Raw genomic sequence first — 7,607 nt, 5'->3', positions numbered from 1 at the left:
GCAACATGGGGTGGTCATCATGGGGAGGTCAGGAAACATGCAGTGGCAATGTAGGATAGTTTTCTGAAAAACATCACGGGGTTGTGCGCATTGTAAGGGTTTCCAACAGGCCATTCACTAGTAGGAGTGAGAAAAACATCACGGGGTGGTGTGAATCAGATGTTCTGAATTAGGATAGGCATTGAGTGGCAATGTAGGATGGAGAAAAGCACCACGGGGTGGTCAGCATTTGGAGGTCAGGAAACATGCGGTGGCAATGTGGGATAGGTTTCTGATAAACATCGCAGGTCGGTGCGCATTGTAAGTGTTTCTAACAGGCCATTCACTAGTAGGAGTGAGAAAATCATCACGGGGTTATGTGAATCAGAGGGCCTGAATCAGGATAGGCCGTGAGTGGCAATGTAGGATCGAGAAAAGCATCATGGGGTGGTCAGGATTGGAGTTCAGGAAACATGCAGCGGCAATGTATGATAGGTTTCTGTAAAACATCGCGGGTAGTGCGCATTGTAAGGGTTTCTAAAAGGCCATTCACTAGTAGGAGTGAGAAACACATCATGGTGTGGTGTGAATCGGAAGATCTGCATCAAGATAGACAGTGAGTGGCAATGTAGGATAGGTGTCTGAAAAACATCGCAGGGTAGTGCGCATTGTAAGGGTATCTAACAGGCCATTCACTAGTAGGAGTGAGAACTACATCATGGTGTGGTGTGAATCGGAGGGCCTGAATCAAGATAGACAGTGAGTGGCAATGTAGGATGGACAAAGCACCACGGGTTGGTGAGGATAGGGTGGTCAGGAAACATGCAATGGCAATGTAGGATAGGTTTCTAAAAAACATCGCGGGGCGGTGCGTATTGTAAGGGTTTGTAGCAGGCCATTCACTAGTAGGAGTGAGAAAAACATCACGGGGTGGTGTGAATCGGAAGGCCTGAATTAGGATAGGGAGTGAGTGGCAATGTAGGATGGAGAAAAGCACCACAGGGGAGTCAACATGTGGAGGTCAGGAAACATGCAGTGGCAATGTAGGATAGGTTTCTGAAAAACATCGTAGGGTAGTGCGCATTGTAAGTGTATCTAACAGGACATTCACTAGTAGTAGTGAGAAATACATCACGGTGTGGTGTGAATCGGAGGGCCTGAATCAAGACAGACAGTGAGTGGCAATGTAGGATGGAGAAAAGCACCATGGGTAGGTGAGGATGGGGTGGTCAGGAAACATGCAATGGCAATGTAGGATAGGTTTCTAAAAAACATCGCGGGGTGGTGAGCATTTTAAGGATTTCTAACAAGCCATTCACAAGTAGGAGTGAAAAATACATCACGGTGTGCTGTGAATCGTAGGGGCTGAATTAGGATAGGCTGTGAGTGGCAATGTAGGATGGAGAAAAAAACCACAGGTTTGTCAGCATGGGGAGGCAAGGAAACATGCAGTGTCAACGTAGGACAGGTTTCTTAAAAACATGGCGGGGTGGTGCCAATTGTAAGGGTTTCTAACAGGCCATTCACTAGTAAGAGTGAGAAAAACATCACGGGGTAGTGTGAATCAGAAGGCCTGAATCAGCATAGGCAGTGAGTGGCAATGTAGGATGGAGAAAAGCACCACGGTGTGGTCAGCAAGGGGAAGTCAAGACACATGCAGTGGCAATGTAGGATAGGTTTCTGAAAAACATCGCGAGTGGTGAGAATTGTAAGGGTTTCTAACAGGACATTCTCTAGTAGAAGTGAGAAAAACATCACAGGGTGTTGTGAATCGGAGTGCCTGAATCAGGATAGGCAGTAGTGGCAATGTAGGATGGAGAAAAGGACCAAGGGGTGGTCAGGCTGAGGAGGTCGGGAAACATGCAGCGGCAATGTAGGATAGGTTTCTGAAAAACATCGCGGGATGTGCGCATTGTAAGTGTTTCTAACAGGCCAATCACTAGTAGGAGTGAGAAATACATCATGGTTTGGTGTGAATCAGAGGGCCTGAATCAAGATAGACAGTGAGTTGCAATGTCAGATGGAGAAAAGAACCACAGGGTGGTCAGCATGGGGAGGTCAGGAAAAATGCCGTGGCAATGTAGGATAGGTATCTGAAACACATCGCGGTGTGGTGCTCATTGTAAGGGTTTCTAACAGGCCATTCACTAGTATTAGTGAGAAATACATCATGATGTGGTGTGAATCGGAGGGCCTGAATCAAGATAGACAGTGAGTGGCAATGTAGGATGGAGAAAAGCACCACGGGTAGGTGAGCATGGGTAGGTCAGGAAACATGCAATGGCAATGTAGGATAGGTTTCTGAAAAACATCGCTGGGTGATGTGCTTTGTAAGGGTTTGTAGCAGGCCATTCACTAGTAGGAGTAGGAAAAACATCACGGGGTGGTGTGAATCGGAGGGCCTGAATTAGGATAGGCAGTGAGTGGCAATGTAGGATGCAGAAAAGCACCATGGGGTGGTCAGCATGGGGAGGTCAGGAAACATGCAGTGGCAATGTAGGATAGTTTTCTGAAAAACATCACGGGGTTGTGCGCATTGTAAGGGTTTCTAACAGGCCATTTACTAGTAGGAGTGAGAAAAATATTACGAGGTGGTGTGAATCGGAGGGCCTGAATTATGATAGGCAGCGAGTGGCAATGTAGGATTGAGAAAAGCACCACAGGATGGTCAGCATGAGGAGGTCATGAAACATGCAGTGGAAATGTAGGATACGTTTCTGATAAACCTCGTGGGGTGGTGCGCATTTTAAGGATTTGTAACAGGCCATTCACTAGTAGAAGTGAGAAAACCATCATGGGGTGGTGTGAATCGGAGGGGTTGAAACAGGATAGGCAGTGAGTGACAATGAAGAATGGAGAAAAGCACCACGGGGTGGTCAACATGGGGAGGTCAGGAAACATGCATTGGCAATGTAATACAGGTTTCTGAAAAACATCGCAGGGTGGTGCGTATTGTAAGGTTTTCTGACAGGCCATTCACTAGTAGGAGCGAAAAAGACATCATGGTGTGGTGTGAATCGGAGGTCCTGAATCAAGATAGACAGGGAGTGGCAATGTAGAATGGAGAAAAGCACCACGGGTTGGTGAGCATGGGGAGGTCATGAAACATGCAGTGGCAATGTAGGATAGGTTTCTGAAAAACATCGCGGGGTGGTGCGCATTATAAGAATTTCTAACAAGCCATTCTCAAGTAGGAGTGAAAAAAACATCACGGGGTGGTGTGAATCGGAGTGCCTGAATTAGGATAGGCTGTGAGTTGCAACGTAGGATGGAGAAAAGCACCACGGCTTTGTCAGCATGGGGAGGCAAGGAAACATGCAGTGGCAATGTAGAATAGGTTTCTGATAAACATCGCAGGTTCGTGCACATTGTAAGTTTTTCTAACAGGCCATTCACTAGTAGGAGTGAGAACAACATCATGGGGTGGTGTGAATCAGAGGGCCTGAATTAGGATAGGCATTGAGTGGCAATGTAGGACCGAGACAAGCACTACAACGTGTTCAGCATGGGGAGGTGAGGAAACATCCAGTGGCAATATAGGATAGGTTTCTGAAAAACATCGCGGGATGGTGCGCATTGTAAGGGTTTCTAACAGGCCATTCAATAGTAGGAGTGAGAAAAATATAATGGGCTGGTGTGAATCGTAAGGCCTGAATCATGTGAGCTATTGAGGGGCAATGTAGGATGGAGAAAAGCACCACGGCGTCGTCAGCATGGGGAGGTCAGGAAACATGCATTGGCAATGTAGGATAGGTTTCTGAAAAACATCGCCGGGTAGTGCGCATTGTAAGGGTTTCTAACAGGCCATTCACTAGTAGGAGTGAGAAAAACATCACGGAGTGGTGTGAATCGGAGGGCCTGAATAATGATAGGCAGTGAGTGGCAATGTAGGATGGAGAAAATCACCACGGGGTGGTCATCATGGGGAGGTCCGGAAACATGAAGTGGAAATGTAGGATAAGTTTCTGAAAAAACATCGTGGGGTGGTGCGCATTGTAAGGGTTTCTAACAGGCCATTAACTAGTAGAAGTGAGAAAAACATCACGGGGTGGTGTGAATTGGAAGGCCTGAATGAAGATAGACAGTGAGTTGCAATGTAGGATGGAGAAAAGCACCACAGGTTGGTGAGAATGGGGAGGTCAGGAAACATGCTTTGGCAATGTAGGATAGGTTTCCAAAAAAAAAAAAAAAAAAAAAAAGCGGGGTTGTTCGCATTGTAAGGGTTTCTAACAGGCCATTCACTAGTAGGAGTGATAAAAACATCACGGGGTGGTGTGAATCGGAGGGCCTGAATTAGGATAGGCAGTGAGTGGCAATGTAGGTTGGAGAAAAGCACCACGGGGTGGTCATCATGGGGAGGTCAGGAAACATGCAGGGGCAATGTAGGATAGTTTTCTGAAAAACATCAGGGGGCGGTGCGCATTGTAAGGATTTCTAAAAAGCCATTCAAAAGTAGGAGTGAAAAAAACATCACGGGTTGGTGTGAATCGTAGGGCCTGAATTAATATAGGCAGTGAGTGGCTATGTAGGATGGAGAAAAGCACCACGGGGTGGTCAGCATGGGGAGTCAGGAAACATGAATTGGCAATGTAGGATAGGTTTCTGAAAAACATTGCCGGGTGGTGCGCATTGTAAGGCTTTCTAACAGGCCATTCACTAGTAAGAGTGAGAAAAACTTCACGGAGTGGTGTGAATCGGAGGGCCTGAATTAGGATAGACAGTGAGTGGCAACGTAAAATGGATAAAACCACCACGTTGTGGTCAGCATGGGGAGGCCAGGAAACATGCAGTGGCAATGTAGGATAGGTTTCTGAAAAACATCACGGGATGGTGCACATTGTAAGGTTTTCTAACAGGCCATTCACTAGTGGGATTGAGAAAAATATTACGTGGTGGTGTGAATCGGAGGGCCTGAATTATGATAGGCAGCGAGTGGCAATGTAGGATTGAGAAAAGCACCACAGGATGGTCAGCATGGGGAGGTCATGTGTCGATGTCCGCTCCCGGCCGGCAGGAAAGACACACGACAAGGTCTGGCGGTGGTCAGGCTTTTCTTTATTCTCTCCTTATACAGTCTGCCCCGAAGCCTCTACCGGTCCGCTCTCCGCGGCTCCTTCCGTGCTTCAGTCTGCCCCGAAGCCTCTACCGGTCCGCTCTCCGCGGCTCCTTCTGTGCTTCAGTCTCCCCCGAAGCCTCTACCGGTCCGCTCCCCGCGGCTCCTTTTGTGCTTCAGTCTCTCTCTCTCTCTCGGGGGTGGAGGCACTGTCTATATATAGGATTAATAGCTAGGCAGACTACCCTGTGAGGCGGGAACTTAGTGGGGTGATAAGAAACAGGTGCCACACAGGCGGGCTCGATGAGAGGGGTAATCTAGCCCAGGCTTTTGTACTTTCCCACAGGCCTCGCAATCACCGCGTCTGATGACTTGACAGTGCCACGGCTCCCAACATCTCCCCCTATTTTATTTTAAATGATGGCTACGCGCATCGCAGCCCGTCCTGGATAGAGTGCAGAGGCCTATGCCCCGAACTGAGGCCCACCGTAGGCCCTTAGCGTAGACCCTGGTCGGCCGTCCCAGGGTCCACCAAGGCCCTGAGGCCCTCGTCCTTTTTTCTAGGGCCAGGAATGAACCGGACGGAACCTGGTTGCACATAGGCATGCACTCATTTCTCTCCACGAATCCCCTCGGAGAGAAATTTATCTAACAATCCAGCGGCTTTCCAGCGGAACGGGGTAGGGCCTGGCTTAGGTTGAGTCGTGCTGGGGAGGCACGCTCTTACCCGTCATTGACTCACCCACCCTGCTACATGTTGTTGTCTAGGGAGGAGAATGTGGGAAGCCTGTCACTTTTAAACGCGGTCGTAGGCCATGCGAGCGAGCCATGCGTATACAAGGGTAGCACATAGGGGAGCAAGCCGTTCCAGGCCCCCAAAAAGGGATTGTCCTGCAGTTCTTTTAGGGCTCATCTTGTTGTTGGGTCTGCGGTTGGCCTCTGGTGGAACAGGCCTGATCTTCAGTCGAGGGACTTGTCGCGTCAACCTCTCTGGGACCCACATTGGTTCTCGTCCCGATTCCTGCGGAAAGACACAAACCGCGCCTCGGCTTCCTCTATTGTATCTCTGCCCTCCTTGACGGACCCTTCTCGGGAGCTTCCTCACTGTGCCTGTTCAAACACCTCGCGTAATTCTACAAGATCTTGAGAGCTCCCCCCGTAACTACCCTCACTCTTTAGGCACGTGTGTATCATTTCCCACAATGGACGAGCAGAGACTGAAGCTCTACCCTCCCGCTCTGCTAGGGAAAGGTCTCTGCCCAACTTTTCCCAGGAGGGCAGGTTTACATGCCCTGTAGGCAGAAACCAGGGAGCAAAGCTGTCAATCTCTGCAAGGAAATTTTCTAAAGTCTTACGCCCCACCTTGAGGTCCTTGGACTTTAGGAGTCTCCGAAGGACCAACACCAAGGCTGTGTATCTTTACTTGGCATGTTTCCCATTTTTAATATATCTTCTGTTATTTTTACTTCTATGTTTATGTTTTACACTCTTTTATTACCTTAAGTTCTGGTGTTATGTTTCATACTCACCGCGTGAGGCCCAAGAAACCCGCCACTTACGCGTGAGGTTGAGAGGAGTCTACAAACCCTGTAGGTGCGCGCCACCCAGGGCCCAGGCTTATCCTCTACTCACCTGTCCTGCAGCTGCAGCACTGTGTAGGAGAATGCAGTCCACCGCCACGTCTCGGGGTTGATCAATCCCCGTGCGGGCCTCCAAATGTCGATGTCCGCTCCCGGCCGGCAGGAAAGACACACGACAAGGTCTGGCGGTGGTCAGGCTTTTCTTTATTCTCTCCTTATACAGTCTGCCCCGAAGCCTCTACCGGTCTGCTCTCCGCGGCTCCTTCCGTGCTTCAGTCTGCCCCGAAGCCTCTACCGGTCCGCTCTCCGTGGCTCCTTCTGTGCTTCAGTCTCCCCCGAAGCCTCTACCGGTCCGCTCCCCGCGGCTCCTTTTGTGCTTCAGTCTCTCTCTCTCTCTCGGGGGTGGAAGCACTGGCTATATATAGGATTAATAGCTAGGCAGACTACCCTGTGAGGCGGGAACTTAGTGGGGTGATAAGAAACAGGTGCCACACAGGCGGGCTCGATGAGAGGGGTAATCTAGCCCAGGCTTTTGTACTTTCCCACAGGCCTCGCAATCACCGTGTCTGATGACTTGACAGTGCCACGGCTCCCAACAGTCATGTAACATGCAGTGGAAATGTAGGATACGTTTCTGATAAACCTCGTGGGGTGGTGCGCATTTTAAGGATTTGTAACAGGACATTCACTAGTAGAAGTGAGAAAACCATCATGGGGTGGTGTGAATCGGAGGGGTTGAAACAGGATAGGCAGTGAGTGACAATGAAGAATGGAGAAAAGCACCACGGGGTGGTCAACATGGGGAGGTCAGGAAACATGCATTGGCAATGTAGAACAGGTTTCTGAAAAACATCGCGGGGTGGTGCGTATTGTAAGGTTTTCTGACAGGCCATTCACTAGTAGGAGTGAAAAAGACATCATGGTGTGGTGTGAATCGGAGGTCCTGAATCAAGATAGACAGGGAGTGGCAATGTAGAATGGAGAAAAGTACCACG

The 7,607-nt window shown here is 49.3% G+C and overlaps 1 long non-coding RNA gene across 1 annotated transcript; it reads right to left on the bottom strand.

Annotated features, from left to right (window-relative positions):
- Nucleotides 1-5,013: 5,013 nt before the first annotated feature.
- LOC134475124 (uncharacterized) lies at nucleotides 5,014-7,168 on the bottom strand. Its single transcript, XR_010046094.1, has 2 exons — nucleotides 6,665-7,168; nucleotides 5,014-6,053 (listed from the first exon to the last, which is right to left on the bottom strand). It is a non-coding gene; the product is annotated as an uncharacterized LOC134475124 (long non-coding RNA).
- Nucleotides 7,169-7,607: the final 439 nt, after the last annotated feature.

This window comes from Cavia porcellus, unplaced genomic scaffold (genome assembly GCF_034190915.1).
Source record: "Cavia porcellus strain 051 isolate PalLab524CR breed Dunkin Hartley unplaced genomic scaffold, mCavPor4.1 scaffold_66, whole genome shotgun sequence".
In the NCBI taxonomy this organism is placed as follows: domain Eukaryota; kingdom Metazoa; phylum Chordata; class Mammalia; order Rodentia; family Caviidae; genus Cavia; species Cavia porcellus.
Note: the sequence above shows the minus strand (reverse complement) of the source record. Positions and strands in the feature narration are given on the sequence as shown.